The sequence below is a fragment of the Agelaius phoeniceus genome, chromosome 3, assembly GCF_051311805.1.
Source record: "Agelaius phoeniceus isolate bAgePho1 chromosome 3, bAgePho1.hap1, whole genome shotgun sequence".
NCBI classification, from domain to species: Eukaryota; Metazoa; Chordata; class Aves; order Passeriformes; family Icteridae; genus Agelaius; species Agelaius phoeniceus.
The window spans coordinates 104,149,124-104,167,061 of NC_135267.1; the positions used below are offsets into that span (position 1 = coordinate 104,149,124).

Genomic DNA, 17,938 nt, shown 5'->3' on the forward strand with positions numbered 1-17,938 from the left:
TGCTGAGTATTCAGAAGTTAAAATTAGGCATTTCAAAAGAGCTGTAAAAGGTTTATGCCTTCTGAAGGAACGTGAATTTTGTTACAGTCAGTGGGTGGTGAGCAACTGCTTTTCTTTGCATCACTTGTTCTTCTTGGGCTTTACTTTCCCCTCTGGCTCTTGGTTGCAGCAGTGCCATGAGAGAGGGGGTCCAGAAGAAACTTACCAAGATTCAGAATGGAAGGATGATGGCCACAGGGGACAGCAAGCTTCATTTCTTGAGAATGTTCTTTATGTCTTGGTTTGAAAAGACAGGTGTCTGCTAAGGAAGGCAGGAGCCTCCCTTGAAATGGAAAACATAAACCCTCTCCCTCCAAATTATTATAATTGTGAAATTAAGGGGCTCTCAGGCAAAGATATCGGAATAGAAATAACAGTTCTTTACTAGGAAAATTAAAAATACAAATGCAATAGTACAAAAAAGGAAAACAAACCACTGACAGAGTCAGAATACAACCTGACACCCTGTTGGTCAAGGTGGTAGCAGTCCACTTGGATTGGTGGCTGCAGCCCTCCTGCAGTGCCAGCTGTGGTTGTGGTGGAGCAGTGATCCTGTAGAAGGGTGGAGTTTTCCTCTGAAGGTCCAGTGGTGGTGTAGATGGGTCTGGTCTTCCTCTGGGAATTCAGTGGAGAAAAAGCTGCTCCTCAGGGAATCCAGTGGGAAAAGGCTGCTCTGGTGTTCCAAATCTCAGATTATATCCAGGTAGGAATGCTTGGCTCCTCCCTCTGGGCGGAGCATCTCCCAGTGGGATGATGGAATTTTATCAGCCATGCAGTGACACTCACTGGCCCACTAACAGAAGGTATTTTCCAGAGGGAGGATTGGTTGTGGAAGAGATAAAGAAAAACTGCCCAACGAACAGAAGATAACTGCCCCACCTCTGACAGATGGTAAATAGAATACACACCCACCTACACCTGAGACAATTCATCAATGTCATTTCATGAAGTTTGAAGAGTAATAAGAAGGACTTTGAGAACAAAACACTCACAATAAGGAAAACTGCACCATTTTGGTAATCCACTTACAGGCTGTGTTTTGACAGGAGAGTTGATCTTAAAACAGCTTATTCCTGAAGCTCTATTTCTCCATGAATATATACATTTTCACTTATTAGCTCCATCTGCATCTCTTTAAAGTACAATTCCTTTATAAACCCCTATTTTCTGGAGATAAATATCATGGTCCTATAAGCTGTGCATCCTTCTGATGGAAGAGGTGTCCTGTTGCTGCCAGCATCACAATTTCCCATTAGTGGCATATTTGCAGCTTGTAGCTAAACATTAAATAGACTATGTTAAGGCACAAATCCCTTGTGAGGAGTATAGAGCAGTTGTTCTGGTCGAACATTTAAACCATTAACAAAATCCCCATAGAGCAAGGCAGGCCTCTTAGCTCCTTCACCATCAGGGGCTGAATGATTTTGGAATGATTTATTATCATTAAAGGGAATGTTCAGTCTAGTCTCCAGAGATCATATGCATTAAATAAACTTGAATGGTTTTGTAAAGACATAAATACATTTGCACCACCCTTATTTTATATGGATGTTTTTTATGGTTTATTAGTTATATTTTTAGCACAAGTACTTGGGATTCTTCTGCAATGCATATGCTTTTTGTAAAGCATTTTAATAAAATATGGAACCTTACCAATCCATTTGAAAGAAATTGGTTTAATTGGTTTTGTATATTTCTAATCATAATTCTCCACTATGATCTGCAATACATAGAATATTTCAACTCCTTGTGCCCTTTTTCTTCCCCTTCTTCTGGATTTTTGTAGAGAAAGGCTAGAATTCTTATTCCTAACCCACGAGAAATACAATATTTTTATGCAGTCTTATCTGTGCTTTGCTGTAATGCAGGCTAAACCTTGTTTACTAACCTCAGGGTTAGTTCTGGTTAATACAATCTAAGTACTTGGACAAAATGTAAATGACAAAAAGCCCACACACAGAGAGAAATTAATTTATTCAGGCCGCAGGGGAGATGTAGCAGCAGAGCTGGACCCAGAAATCTATGGGACCACATCCTACAATCCAATTGCTTGGAAGTAATATATTGTATATTTTTCAGGGCTTTTGATTTGTTTTTTACTGCCACTTCATTCTGTTACCTGCTATTATACATAATCAGACTTTAGTTTTTTCACCCAGCATGCCTTATTTTTAAGAAAAATCCAAGTGGAATGTACAACTTTCCATGAAGAAACATAGATTTTGTGTATGAGCTTCAAGCCAGCACTGTATTTTCCCCGTGTGACAGGCAGTTCCTTACTAATAAAATAGTTTTCCCAACATGATAAGGGCAATAAAGATAAATATTCATGTAGCCTGACTTCCTGTGTCTCGAGAGACATCATTAGTTTTTAAATTCACTGCTCAAATGGACACGTGGTGTTTCATACAAGCTTCCCCAGTGATCCCACTTCAAACCCTGAAGAGGCAATTACAGCAGAAAGGTGTAGCAGCACCTGTGAGAGGGATGGGGAGCTTGAGACACCCCAAAAGAGATGTTAGTTTGAAACACCCAAAAATAGATGTAGTGCTGTTCCTGGAGATGGAGATACCAGTGCAGACATCAATGACCTGAGAGAGATGTTGGTGTTGAGAACCAGTCCCCGACCCCTCCATGTTTCCCCCATATCATGGTGCAGCACAATGAAATCCTGGCTGTGCTATAAGCTGAGAGCACAAATCCCTCACACAAAGTCTTGGCCCTGCACAGAACAACCCCAAAAATCACACCATGTGCCTGAGAGAGTTGTCCAGTTTTAAATTATAGCACCCAGGGGTCAATCTATTTTCTTTTTGTCCCCAGGTTCAATTTTTTATTTTTTTTCCCCCCCCAGAGCACTTGCAGCAGAATGAAATTAATAGGTTTGTCAGTGCAAGCCTAGAATTTATTGTGAAAAAAACCAGCAGAAGCAACAGTATTTAATCACCTACCTTCCACACCAGAGCTGGAAGGAGCTCTGCAGAAACTCCTCCTTGACATGAAAAGGAGTGGTAATGGGGGAGAACTGGTCTGTACTGGTGGGAATAAGTCTGTAAAAGATTGCAAATTCTAATGTACAGTGAGGGGTTTGAATATCAAAAAGAAGTTAATTTGAGAGTAAAGGGAGGAGCAGGCTCACCCCAAAGTGGGGTTCAGGCTGGAGAGGTTTCCTGGAGAGACACAGAACTGAACAAGGCAGCAGCTCCCTTGGGTGTTACCCCATTGTAGAAAGGCACTGATCTGCAGCACTTCCTTTGGCCATTTGTTGTCAGTGACTTGGGGCTTTCAAGATAATCCCTCCTGTCTGAGGTTTAATATTTCATCCATTCCAAATGGGATAAGGCTAAGACCTTGTTCATGAGACCTCAGCTTAGCCAGAATGTAATTCAAAATGTTGAAAATAACTTAAGCCTGTATTTCTTACCTACAGATTTAAGGAAAGTTTCTTATTTGGTCTCAACCTCTTTTTTTCCTCTAACATGAAACAGATTCAGATTAATTAAAAAAAAACTGGAACTGTGTATAGAACAGCAAATTTTTCTTTTCCCAAGTGACACTGATTTGAATTTAAGTCAGCCTGGGCATATAATGCAATATGTTTTCCTTTTTATACATGTATTTATGTGAATATTTGGATATACAAACAAATACATCAATAGCCAAACCCTGAAAGTGCCTTTGCTTTCACTTCTCTGAATGTTTTCCTCAAACTTCCCCTGCCCATGCCTCCCCTGCACTCTGTGACTTGCACACCTGCCTTGACAAAGACCTGAGCAGCACAATGCTGCTTTTCCTTTTGACTTCACAACATCTGTGCTGTGCAGGAAGCATTGCAAGAAATACACCAGAAACTGAGTGCAAATGGCATTTCCAAATTGTGCTGATGATAGAAAATACCCTCCTCTCCAGCTTTAAAATGAAACCATATACTAGCTTGGGCTGTATAAAAGAGGGGACACCTTAAGAAGTACCAGTTTCAATGTTTTTTATATCCAATTTGAAAGAAAAAACACACACCAAACCTCTATTAGCATCTATATTTTAAAATATTCACACTCTGGAACATTTTTTTAATGCTTTGCTTCATACTCATGGTAGACATGTAGGGATTTTATGAGGCATTATTGAAAATGAAAACATAACTTTGACTGCAAGAATCAAGATACCTTAGCCTTCAAAATGTACACATATTACTTTGAAATTGCTAACTCAGGGCTACCTGAGGTGCTTGTTTGCCAACTCAGCAAACAGGGAGTTGGCTGTGCCTATTACCAGAACAATTGGTACATACAGAGATTTACCCATCAAAAACCACAGGTGGGCAGGAGAAAAATGAGGGAGGGTGTCAGGACTAATGGAAATGAACTGTTAGCCTGCAGTTTTATTTCCCAGCCCAAGGGAGGCTGGGGAAATGGACATGAAAAAATTATTCTTGGACAGCCATTGAACCTGTGCTCCTCCAGCAAGCAGCACTGGTGAGTGGGGAGAGGGTCACTCACTCTGGCCCAAGCAGGTGCTGCTGGGGTCCCTCAGCTGCCCACTCATCCCCCCACTCCATGGCACCTTTAAATAATCCACATCCAGAGCTCCAGCTTCCTCTCCCTAACAAAGGAGGTGCTTGGAGCACTTGGGTCTCGCAGACATCTTTTCATGAAAATCCTTCCCTTAGGATTTTTTCCTCCTGAGAAGCTGAGAGGCCTCAGGAACAAAATGTAAACATTGATTATCTGCTGCTGTGGAATGCAACAGGTGGATCTGGGATTGGCCCATGTTGGATGTTTGTAATTAAAGGCCAATCCCAGCCCAGCTGGCTCAGACAGAGAGTCTGGGACAGCTGCCTTTGTTATCATTCCTTTCTATTCTTAGCTTAGCCAGCCTTCTGAGAACCTTTTCTTCTATTCTTTTAGTATAGTTTTAATATAATATATATATCATAAAATAATAAATCAAGCCTTCTGAAATATGGAGTCAGATCTCTGTCTCTTCTCTCAGCATAAGACCCCTGTGAACACAGTCACACCTGGGTTTCTTGGCTTGGTTTGTTTTTATTTTACTTGATGAGTCAGCATCAGTGAGATTTGGACTGAGGGTGCTCTTCAACCTGCTTGTCACCAGCACCCCAGAGTCATTAGAGAACAAATGAAGCAGCCCAAAGATGAAATGTCAGTTTTTGTGCTGACAGATGACCTGCTGGGCTGTACCCTGTGGTGCCAAGCACATGTGGGGCCTGGAGAGCACAGAGCCTCGAGTGCACCATGGAAGGACAAGAGGCAGGGCAGCCAAGCTGCAGTGAGATCAAGCCCACTAGAAATAACAAAGCTCCTCACAGAGAGGTGAAGCACTGGCTGCCCACACCTCCTTCCTGGCTATTCTCTACTCTCTGCTGGATGGGGTTGAGCAACCTGTCCTGACCCTGTTGGGCAGCCCTGGAGATGAGACCTGCACAGCCACCTCCAGCTGGATGGCCCCTCAGGACACTCAGGAGACAGCAAAGTTCCTTCAGCCCTTGCTGAGCTCACCCTGGGAGTGCTCACCTCCTACAGGCTCAAGATCACAGCAGTCATGACATGAGAAAACCAACAGCAATTTTTTAAACACCCACAAATCAAGCAGTGATGGTCTGAGTGCTTCTTGCCCGATAGCTCAGCATCTTTTTGTCTCTCCTTTGTCCCCACATGGCGTGTCAGGAGCTAACACTGACTTCATGCAGGCAGCAGGGTGCTGGGGTTGCTGTGGCAATGATTTAAAGCTGCAGCTGCTCCCTTTTGCTGCTGTTGATCCGTTCATGCCTCAGATGCAGTGTTTCCAGCCCTGCTTGCTGTTCCACAACAGCTCCTAGTGCTCTTCTGGGAATGGCAGTGCCCTTGCTGGGTGGGATAGAGGGCAAAAAGTGCAGCCTCCTGATACAATATTCAATGTTCTTGAAGTTCAGTGGAGATTTATTTCTATATATTCCTCCTCCTGCATTTGAGTCCTTCTTCCTCCCCACCATTCTGGTTTCTGGTCAGAGATCATCATTCTGGTTTCTGATCCCCTGGGCAGAATCAGGGCTCCTGAGCCCAGTTGTGGTATTTTCAGGGTCTTCAGGACAAAGGAGGAATTGATGAATCTGACTCCATGTTCTTAGAAGGAGAAGGCTTAACAAGATAATAATGAAATAATAAAGATAATAATGAAAAACTCGTGACTGCTTCCAGAGTCCTGACACAGCTGGACAGTGATTGGTCATTAAGTAAAAACAATTCACATGAAACCAATCAAACAACCACCTGTTGGATAAACAATTTCCAACCACATTCCAAAGCAGCAAAACAAGAGAAGCAAATCAGATAATTATTGTTTTCATTTTTCTCTGAGGCTTCTCAGCTTCCCAGGAGAAGAAATCCTGGCAAAGAGATTTTTCAAAAAATATGACAGTGACAGCCAGTCTCTTCCAAAGGCACTGAGGGACAGGCAGTGGCACTGCAGAGGTGTAACATCACCAAGCTCACCCTGCTGGGCTCTCCCTGTTTTGTGGGGGGTCAGTCCAGGTGAAAGCAGAAGCTGCAGCAGCAGTCTTTGGTGTGAATGTGCAAGATGAACTAAAACCTCCATCAAATCACAGACCTGCTTGTGCTCAGGCTATTGCAATGTTACCCATTCCTCATATTCTGCTGCAGTTCCTTATAGAATTTCAGTTTCTACATTGAATACAGATCAAATAGTCCCATTTTTTCACATAAGTTTTAACAGGTGAGATGTTGGCTAGTTTCCTCGCAGGCAACTCCCTTGGCATGTTTATCCTACTTTCCAATTATAAAATCCAATTTATTCTAGTATTTTAGAGCTTGCTATTAACTTCATTTTAATGCAAGGAAACAAAACAAAGCTTTAGAGGATGCACAAATTTCTAGCAAGGACCATATGAGGATTTGCCTGGTTGGGTCAGTACTAAATACAGGCTGAATTTTCTACTTCTCTGCTCCTTCTATGGCAATGTCAAGTTCAGTCAGCTTAAATTCCAGGATGTACTGAAGGTCACAAACAGAATGTGTTTTTCCACTGTTCTCTATGGCAAGATATATTAGAGAAGAAGAAAATTACTTTGTGTGCACCAATTGATATTCTCCAGGGAGCAGGGCTGGTAACGCTCTGCAGACCTTTGGTCCATGCTGGAATCAGGGTGGGAGAGGGTGTCCTTTCCTCTAGACAGTTAATCAAGAGCAGAACACTCTTCTGAGCTTGCACATTAATCTTGGATGCAGAATGGGTGGGATCAGGCTGAGTCCATCCTTGCTCACCTGGACACACTTGTGCCAGCCTAGGGCCAGTGCTCATTGCAAAAATCAGATTGCAAAGGATTGTCTATAAAGTCAGATCCTGAGTGTGCCTTTTTCTATTTGATCCAAACATTAAAGGCAGGCTCAACATTTTGTTTGTTAGCGAGATCTCCCAAATGTTTGTACTCCTGTTCAGTTCGTGGTCTAGGAAAGTTAAATTTAACTTGTTAAATTAGATAGTATTATCAAAGTGCTAAAAGTCATTGCCAAACAACAAGTTTATGCCCATGGTTTCTTGCCCGGCTGTGGAAGATATGGAACATTTTAAAAAAACCCCACCTGTCACACTCATGCAAATTCCAGAAGTTCTGAATAAAAACTGGATGTTTACATATTTCCCCTGCTCAGGTCCCAGAAAAAAAGTCCTTTATGTGCTAATCGTCTGGAAATATTGAGAATTTACAGCACTTTCTTGAATTAACAGCCATGGCAGCCCCCCAGTGCCTAATTATTTCTATTGCTGATTTTCCCTGTATTCACTTAAAAAAATACTTTCACATTCTTTTATTACCAGATGCTCTAGTGGCTCCAAACACCACCTCAAAGGGACAATCTACTGAGATGTTTCTTCCCCCAGTGGGAAGAAAGAGAAAAAGGAGTCACTATTGATGTGCAGGAGTCCTACACACTCTGTGCAGGGTTTCTGTTGATAAATTCCTGGCTTTTTGCTGAAGAAGGCATTAACTGGGGGGTGACTCAGCCCAGCCCAAGCTGGTTACATCACTTTGTGCCTGGAATCACTCAGGTTTTTGTTTCACTGCATCTCTTCCCATGTCTTTCCTGCAGTCTTTTGACCTCTGGATATGTTCTAACTCAGTGGGCTGCAGGTAATTAATTATAAATTACCTAGCTGCTTAATTATAAATGAGCCAGCACAGGGATCAGATGGAGCCTGATGGTGACAAAGGCACAGCCCAGAGCTCCAGCTGTGCCCTGAGTGCTGCCAGGACCCTGCTTTGCTGCATCTTGCACTCAGCTCAGGGCTGTCCCACACTTCTCTGCCATCCCCAGTGAGGATGCACCTCCCAGCAGGAATTACTAACTTTTGGTCAAGGGAGAAATCAGCCAAGGGTGAGTAAAGGCTGTATAAAAGCTTGGTAGAGTGTGGGGGTACCAGCTGTGGGTTTCTCTGGGTCTGGATTGAAGGCACTGGAGACAGTAATTCATGTTAGAACTCAGCTGTTTATTATTTCCAATCAGTGAAACAGTCTCACAACCATGAGTTCAGCAGCAAGGCACAAAATGGCCAACAATCTCTTGTTACAAGGTCTTTTAAGGCTAAACTATCCAATTAAGAGCTGACACCTGGATTATTTCCCCTTTTAACCCAATAGCTGGTCCCTGGAAGCCTCCAATGAGGACTTTTCTGCCCAATTACAAAATGCCACCCAAACCTGTGAAGAAGGAAGAAGAAGCGTGAAGAAGAGATTCAGGATGACACCCTGTGCCCTCCATCTTGCTTCCATCCACAACACACTAAAAATCCCCAAATCTGAATTTCTCACCAAGTGATACACCTACACTACCCTCTATAATCTATTTCACACTTTTGTGGATTCCAGTCTATCCTGAAGTCCGGGAAACTTTCTCCATGAGTGAGGGTCAAAGTCAGTGCTGCCCTGGGGGTCAGGGCACCCCAGAGCAGACAGAGGAATATTCCCAGTGCCCTGGGTTTCCACAAGAGAGCATCTGTTGTATGGGCTGGATTGTTTGGGTGCTGGATGGGAAAGGTGGGGGTTTAGTTAGTGCTACACGTTAGCCCAACATCATTCCTACCAAATGGGCAGAATTCTGGGCACTGCTGAGTAGGGTTGGAAGCCCCACAAAATCCAGAAGCCCCAGAAATCTGAAGAGGGCAATGAAAGGCACAGACCCCATGCCAAACACAGTCCTGCAGGTCTAACACATCCTGAGAGAGCTGCAGGAAAAATTTACATCAGTGCTGAGCCTTTCTCTGTGAGAGATCTTTGAGAAAAAAATCAGTGATGATTACCATATCCTCATTTTTCCCATATTCATACAAATGGTAAGGAGAATTCCCCTGGAGTACATTATTCAGATTAGAACTTCTCACTGCATGGGGACACAACATTAATTCAGTCTCTGTTCTGCCTTTATAATAAATGGCTAAAACACCATTAGACAAAAACAGCTTTGTTTTGGAAAAGGAGTGGTTTTAGAGCAGTTTTCTCACATAAATGTAATGCCTATGTTTAAAAATTGCTCCTTATTTAAATGCCACTTATTATAAAGGGAATTTTGCTGCTTAATTTTTTTATTTTAATTTTTTTTTAGTCAGAAATATTTGTTTAATTTTTCTTTAGGACAAGTGGATGTGCTTAGTGCAACATAATGAAGAAAAGTGTCCTACCTATATGAAGTGTCTCCCTCCACTGAGGAACTTTCTTGATTCTTGCAAAGACACAACAATTCCAGAAGAGTCTTCTTTTCTGGGGATAAATAATGCAGAATTAGCTTATGTTTTGTTTGCCAGCAGCTCTAAGCTTCAAGTGGTTTTATTTGCAATTAAGGCTTGCCCAGCCTCTCAGATGTCTCAATTAGAGGGAGCAGATCACTCACAGCTCGTGGCCCACATGTTTTGTAGTGTGGTCATTTTCCCAGCCAACACATCCTTTTATTTTAATTCCTCATTTGAACACTTTTGGTCAGGTGCAACAGCTCTGATCCCAGGAATCAGTGCTCCCCTGCTAATAGAGGGAAGGCAGGAATGTTACTGTGCAAGATTCCTGAGAAACCTTTCAGAAAGCTTGGATAGAAAAAGCTTTGATAAAACCAACGCATTGGTGTGGAGGAATTGGCTCCTGAATGTCTCTTCACAAGGGTCTCCAAGGGTAAGCTTTGCTAATTAGAATTTGAATTAGAATTGGTCATTAGATTTTTATTTTTTTGCTTTTGCTCTACCTTTCTTCATAAAGTATTCCTCAAGCATTGAGAATGACAACTTAATGGATGTTGATAGATGGTATGGTCCTGTTATTTATGGGCATTATCAGTGTATGGTGTTTTAAGTACACTTCAGTGTATCACAGATGACTATAAATCACAGAAGTTACCTTCTTTATTATTTTCTAGTATACAGTGATTTGCTACAATTTATTACAATATCTACTAAATATCCTTACTCTTGTAAGGATATTTAATAGATATTGTTATACAATACTCTTGTAAGGATATTTAATAGATATTGCTGCAAATGGGATTACAATATTAAGTAACTAAAATGCAAAATTAAAGTGATTTGAATACATTCATTTTTATTACATCTTGTCTTCTGCTCATACTTCTGACAAGATTCTTTTACATTCTGTATTTACTCAGTTGCAGTTCCTCCCACCTTCCCACCTGGAAACTCCACCAGCTAATGCTTTTTCTATCATACAGGTTATTGATAAAAGTTTTAAATAATGCCAGGCACTGTGCAATCAAAATTACTTCAATTATAGGTGTTAAAAGCTTTTAACAGACTGTTGCTAATCCAGGAACAATTTTCTGGGGGTTACATCAGTTAATCTGTAATTTAAGATACTGTTGGCAGAAAATCCTAACCACGGTGCTGGGGAGGGAGCCGAGGATGGCAAATCCATGGAATCCCACCTGGCTCCTGTGCCAGAGACACCCAGCACCTCCAGTGCCCCCATGGCCCTGCAGGGAAGGGTGGTTGGTGGCTGATGCCACAAGGGTGGCAGAGGTTGGTGCTTCCAGAGCTGTGGTGATGTCCCCTGGACAGCCCAGAGGGAGACACAAGGGGAGAGGGGCACAGCCACAAAGGGAAAACTGCCTACCAATCTCTTCATTCCCTGCCCTCTTGGATGTTATCTCCACTGAGGCTTGTCCAAAATACGAATCTTGGGTAATGAATGATTTGGAATAAATGATAATTCATTTACAGTTCATCATTAGCAAGTGTATATTCACAAGTACATACACATACCTATGGCATGCACATAAAATTTTTCACTCTCTTTTTTCGAATTACATTTCCCGAACTGAAATTATTGTCTCTGGTTTATTCTGTACCCTTCACACACCATTTTCAGAGTGGAATTCATGAAATACAAACTGCTCAGCAAAGCACTAGAACATTTTTTTCTCTGCAAACATTTGTTGTTGGAATTTAAACATAAAATCCTTTGGGTTCCACTGTGCTGAAAGACTTAATGTCCTGTCATGCTTTTTCTCATATTTAAAAATTAATGACTTTATATTTGCAGTCAGTTTTGCATCAGAACATTCTTGCTTGCAATTAATTCCTTGTAGTCTCTCTCAGCAATGCTCCTTGCCCTGATTCCTGATGATGATCCAATTCTAGACTCCACTGAGGCTTCAAGTAATCAAGAATGAGGAGGTTCTTTCATTTTTTTACAAGTTGATTTATTCACTCCTACTAAGAATTTGTTCCAGTTGCCATCTCCCATCCTCTGATATATATATTTTATATATATATACATATATGTAATTTCTATATGTATACAGACATGCATATATTAAAATATGTGTGTGTGTAATTAAATGTTGCAATATGGGATGACCTTCACAACAAGCTGCTTGAATACTGGGCTTCATTCCATTAGACTGAAATGAATCCAGACCCAGGGAAAAGGTACACACTTCACTTTGGGTAGTGTTATTTTGGCAGCTTCTTTGGCAAGTCTGTTTCCTGTCCCTGCCCATGCTGGCTTCAAACTAACAGAAGGAAAAGACATATCAATAAAGCAAGAAAATGAAAGTAATTTGGTCAAACTGTAAAGACAACTAGTGTTGGAGAAAAGTAAATTGTATGTCTTGCCTTGACTGAACCTAGTCATGCCGTGTAAATTATAATTTCCTAACTCCTTTAATTTTTTTAAAATTTCAGCTCCCTGAGCTAGATTTCCCATTGCCTTTTCTGCTGTGGCAGGATTAATCACTGTTGTTCAAACTCAGGAGTGTCCTGCTTTGCCTTTGCTGCAATAACCACAGGGGATGCAAATTTACTGCCCCAAATTGGTTTTATAAACATGCTCTGTACCAATGGGTAACTGTACTCCAGAAGATATGCCAGCAAGTGCCTAATTTCAGTGGTGCAAATCACTCATATAAATAGAGTAAATGTGTAACTACTCCCCTTAGTAAAGAGGCAGTTAGAGGGTTTGTAGCAGTGCAAGGACCAGGGGGTTGAAAGGCTGCTTGCAAAAAATAGATAAGCTTTGTCTCTCACAGCCACTAATACTGGGGGAGAACCAGAGATTTCTTTATGCAGCACGAGGAAAAGCCTTGTTTTACTGCAGGATTTAAGATGGTAATTGGTAGACAGTTACTTTAATAAGAAAATATGCTGCCTAGAGTCAAATCACATGCTTGAGGAAAGGCCATAATGTTATTACCTTGAAAAGCTGAAGAACAGCAGCATGAATACACAGAAGGGATGTGTCTGTGCCTCCTTTAACCTAAGCAAACTGCAGGGAATGGAACAAATCCAGCTTCCCAGAATCAAGATCTGGGCCATCCTTGAATGATAAATCAGATGTCCCCTGTGACTGTGTTCACAGCGGTCCAAGGATGAGGGAAGAGATGAGGATCTGACTCCATATTTCAGAAGGCTTGATTTATTATTTTATGATATTTATTACATTAAAAATATACTAAAAGAAGAGAAGAAAGGATTTCATCAGAAGGCTGGCTAAGAATAGAAAAAGAAAGAATGATAACAAAGGCTTGTGGCTCGGACAGAGAGCCTGAGCCAGCTGGGCTGTGATTGGCCATTAATTAGAAACAACCACATGAGACCAATCACAGATCCACCTGTTGCATTCCACAGCAGCAGATAATCAGTGTTTACATTTTGTTCCTGAGGCCTCTCAGCTTCTTAGGAGAAAAAATCCTAAGGAAAGGATTTTTCATAAAAGATGTCTGCGACAGTCCTCCAGTTAGAAACTCCCTGGGGAATATCCTTCCCACTGAAAATAAACCCAAGGGAAATTTTCTGCAGAGGCAGGAGGATTCTGCAGAGGCAGAGTTTCTGTTTTCACCACCTCTCCCTGAGAAACCTGTGAGGTGAGCTGCCTCAGGAGCCTGCAATTCCTACAAACCAAGGCTGTGCCCTGGGAATATGGTCCATTTGCTGGGTGAGCTCAGGCCATGGTCCTGGTTTTTGGGGGAAGGAAGGCTGTGGACAGGGGCAGGGCAGTGCAGGAGAGAGGATGGGAGGTCAGGCAGATGTGGATGGGACAACACTGAGGGGTGGGGGACAAAGCCAATGCCATTTGTCACACCTGTGACAACTGGAGGTAGTTTCAAGGTAGTTTTCCATCTTCCTGCCCAGCCAGTTGGCAACTGACCCTGTCAATATCTTTTTAGGATTTACTGGGGAAGGGTGAGCACTAAGTCAACCAAAATATAGATGTAAATCTATAGAGTGCAATCAGAACAAGCTTCAGGAGAAGTGCTCTGCTTATCCTTTCTGTTCTCCTTCCCAGAGCAGAATTTTAAAAGTCTAATTTTACAAGTAGTAAACTTGTAAAGAAATTGGATATGCTGCAAAGCATAAGCTTATTTCAGAAGGTTAATTTTACAAGAAGAACTTCTAGTTCTTTGAAGATTGGTGGGAACACATAATAGGAGAAGTTAGTGACATCACCACCATTTTCTAACTCACTATTTCCTTGGCAGTCTTTTTAAGGTTTATATACAGTTCATAAAGTGATTGAAACATCTCTGTTACATTCATGAAGATGTTCAGAGCTTTCTGACATTTCCTGACAAGCAGCCCTTTAAAAGTGATCCTGAGTATTTTTCTAAAGTTAAATTATCCTGACCTGCAATAAAATACCTAAAAGGTGAGTGCAGCCTTATCCTGGGATACAGGTAACATTGGAATCTGCATTGCTGCCAAGGCTTCAGCAGTTTGTGAACACTTCAGGGAGAGAAAGACACCATCAATTACTGATTTTAAAATCACAGTTATTCAGAACTTGGAAGACTGTGAATCTCCAAAATGTTGTTGATACCAGCAATAAACGTTGCAGTTGTCTGTCCCCTGATGCTCAAAAATTCAAGGCCTATCTTAACATCCTCTCCCTTCAAACACTACTTTTTGAAATTGGTTTTCTGAAGGATATAATTTCTGTATGTTTGCTGCCTAGCCTGGCCCTGGAAAGGCAATTCTTTCCTTGTGGGGCAGGGACAGGCTTCACTATCAGGGGACTCAGAACAGCATGGGTCATTTCATTTTACTGTTTTAGGGTTTTTTTTCCTCACAGTACATAAAAAAAGATTGGAAAGTCCAACTAAACATTTCTCTAAATACTGTCATTTTCAGGGAGCCTTTGGACTTCACTTTTTATTTACCTGAGTGATAAAACACCAGCACTTGAGCAAAACATATATATAAAAGCTTGGCCAGTACTTCTTCTGAATAGCAATGGTCAGAGAATCCTTTTGCAAGGTATTTACAAATGCAAGATCTATTTTTTTAAAAAAAAAGCAGTTGTATGTGATAACTTCTTGATACATTAGAAGAGTTATTTTTTGTTTAATAAATACAGTGTCTTCCAGAGGAAAGCAAATATATTTGTAAATGTCTTTTGCATCAACTACGAATAAACTCTCATGTCCCTTGTTACTGTCAACTGCCATATATCCTCTCCTTCTTCAGGTGCTTTTTCATTTGTTTTTGTTTTTTTGGTTTTTTTTTTTCCCAAGAATAACAAATAGCACTTTAGGGACACTCAGTTTTCAAACCTTAGCTCTGATTTACGAGGGGCTGTACAAACCTGCTGCTGGAAGCTGTGCAAGAGCTCACCCACAGCCCTGTTAGCACCTTGGCTGCAGCTCAGGGAATGATCAGAAACAGCTGCCCAGAGCCCAGCAGTTCTGTTCATTGCTGCTAATGGAGAAACTGGTGGTCATTCTGTTTTAGGGTATTTTCAATTAACAAACAGGTTTTGCATAAATATGTCTGGTGTTAAGCTGTCATTCAAGTCAAATGTCCAACACCTTATTGTACTACTAATGATAGTGGGGGGTGTCTGTCTTGGTGTCCTACACAAAATTCCACTTCCATACGTAAATCTTGCATATAAATGTGATATTAAATGTTATATTAAATGTTATATAAATGGTATAAGAGAGGTCCTTTTTCACCAGGAATTCAGAGAAGTTACTTGTCCTTGCAGCTGATGGAGAAATTTCACTCAGGTGTAAACTGGCAGGGAGGAAGATGCAGACCATGGGTTTGTGGGTGAGTACAAAACAAGCTGCTGGAGAATTAAAATCCTTGCAGGCCAAAAGCCTCTGGGGAATAGTGCAAGAGCAATTTTTACTTCAGCTCTGCCCAAATAACCCTCCCTGCTCTTTCATGGTCCTTCTGAGCATGGACTGGTATTGGCTGGGGAGAATAAGGTCAGACTTGTAGTATATATTTTAGGGGAGCATGCACCTACAGCTGAGCTTGATATCAGCACGATAAGACAGTTTAATAGGCTTTTCCTAACTTTAATATGTGCTGGAAAATCCAGTGGGTGCCACTGAATAGGTTTACTACTTCTTGAAGCTAACTTTCTGGAACATTTAAATTTGGAAAAGCTGAGACCGAGACAAATTCATAGCAAGGCTGGTTATATTTAATCCTAAAAGCTCAGGAAAATGTCAAGGATGGCATTGCAGTAGGAAATCCTATTTTTCTCAAGAGCTGTATGTGGCCTAAGCAGACACATTGTTTTCTTCTGGAACACCTTATGCTGTGGAAAATGTCAGTTTAGAAGACAGACCTTCCAGGCTGCTAATACAGCACTGGTACAGATTCATAAGCTTGTAAAATGGATCATTACACATTGTACAAAAATCCATACCATCCTCTTGGCTTAATATAGCACGGAAAAAAATATTTCCAAGACTTCACTGGAGGAACAGATTGGAGCTCATGACAAAGAATGAGCATGTAGTGTAATTTATAGCTTGCCTGAATTAGACTTCTCATGTCTGATCTGCAGTTAAAACTGGATAGAGTAGGCTTAAGTTGGCTTTGCCAGCTAATGAAGAACTTCTCTCAGGAGAGTGGCTGTTCATTTAGCCTGGCTGTGTGCTGGGATCCGCTCCTGCAGCTGTTTCCTGCTCTTGTTGATGTGTTTAAGGAACACACATTTGGTACTACATGCTTCTGGAGGTGGTGTATCTTCACACTTCCTGCGGAGACTTAGCACTCTGCTTTGCAGAGTAGTAGAAACAAAAGCCTGGAACATAAACAATCAAAATTCTCCTGGGAGAGGGATCTTAATGGAAAGCAAAGTCTCCAAGTGCAGCCTCACGAAGGGGCTCGTGGCCAGTTCTGCTGGAGCTCAAAATTAAGATCTGAAGAATGCATGCAAGACGTTGCTCTACCTTAAGCTAGTTTGTCAGGGTAAATATTTGCATATTTTGAAATACAAACTAGGTAAGAATCATAACAATAGACAAAACAATCCAACAGGTAACATTTATATGCAAGATTTACATATGGATGTGGAAGTTTGTGTAGGACACCAAGACAGACACCCCCCACTATCATTAGTAGTACAATAAGGTATTGGACATTTGACATGAATGACAGCTTAACACCAGACATACTTATGCAAAACCTGTTTGTTGATTGAAAATCCCCTAAAACAGAATGACCACCAGTTTCTCCATTAGAAATACTGTCTTGCTTCTTTAACTAGAGAGCCTCATGGGCTTTCCATGGGCTGCAAGCCTCTGGGAACCCTTGAAGGATCCTTTGGTTTGCAGGCATCCTTGTGCCCTGTGCTGGTGGAGCTGAAGGGCTGTGGGTACCTGGAACAGCTCCTCAGGCTGCAAATGCCCCTCTGGCTCTGAGGGCATTTAATGCTCAGGGTCAAGTGTGACAGGGAGGCAAGGGACGTATGAGTGTGTGGGAAACAACAACTGCCAGGAGCCAAAAAAAACCCAAAAACAAACAAACAAAAAAACCAAAAATCCACCCCAAACTCAAAACAAACAAACAAACAAACACCAACCAAGAGATAAAACAAAAACCAAAGAAGGAAACACCAAAATCCAGTCTGAAAAGATGTCTGAGGACATGTGGAATGGCAGGGATGTAGAATACAACAGAAGGATAGTGCAAATGAAACCAGTGTGGTGGAGAGGCAGATGGGGAGCAGAAGTGTGTGCAAAGGAAGAGGATGGAGAGGGATGTGGCTTGGGCAGCTTCTCCCATCTCAAGTGAAACCTGCAGGGAAGGAGGGAGCATTGGAGTGGTACTTTGCCTAGGTTTTCTATAAAAGGAATTGCCAATGGTAGATGGGAAAACAATTTTGAATTTGCAATAAAGAAAAAAGGCAGTTTGGGAGCCATGAGCTGAAGTGGCTTAAACTTGTGGGGTTAGTAAAGCTTTAACACCATTGCAGGGGTCTGGTGTATGGAAAGGAAAACTCAGCTCTGCACACAGACTGTGTCTTTGAAGAGGTTCCAGCAGCTCTGAGCTAACTTCATTTCAACACCCCGTAAATAGAGTTGAAAGGATGACCAGCAGGGCAAGCTTTCATTTTTTAGAGGATTAGATTGCTTCTATCTAGCACTAACCT

At 41.6% G+C, this 17,938-nt stretch overlaps 1 protein-coding gene across 2 annotated transcripts in view; it reads left to right on the forward strand.

The window, feature by feature from the left end:
• The window catches only part of MSH6 (mutS homolog 6), a 124,638-nt gene that overhangs the window by 55,653 nt on the left and 51,047 nt on the right, over window positions 1-17,938 (forward strand). The window lies entirely within an intron of this gene.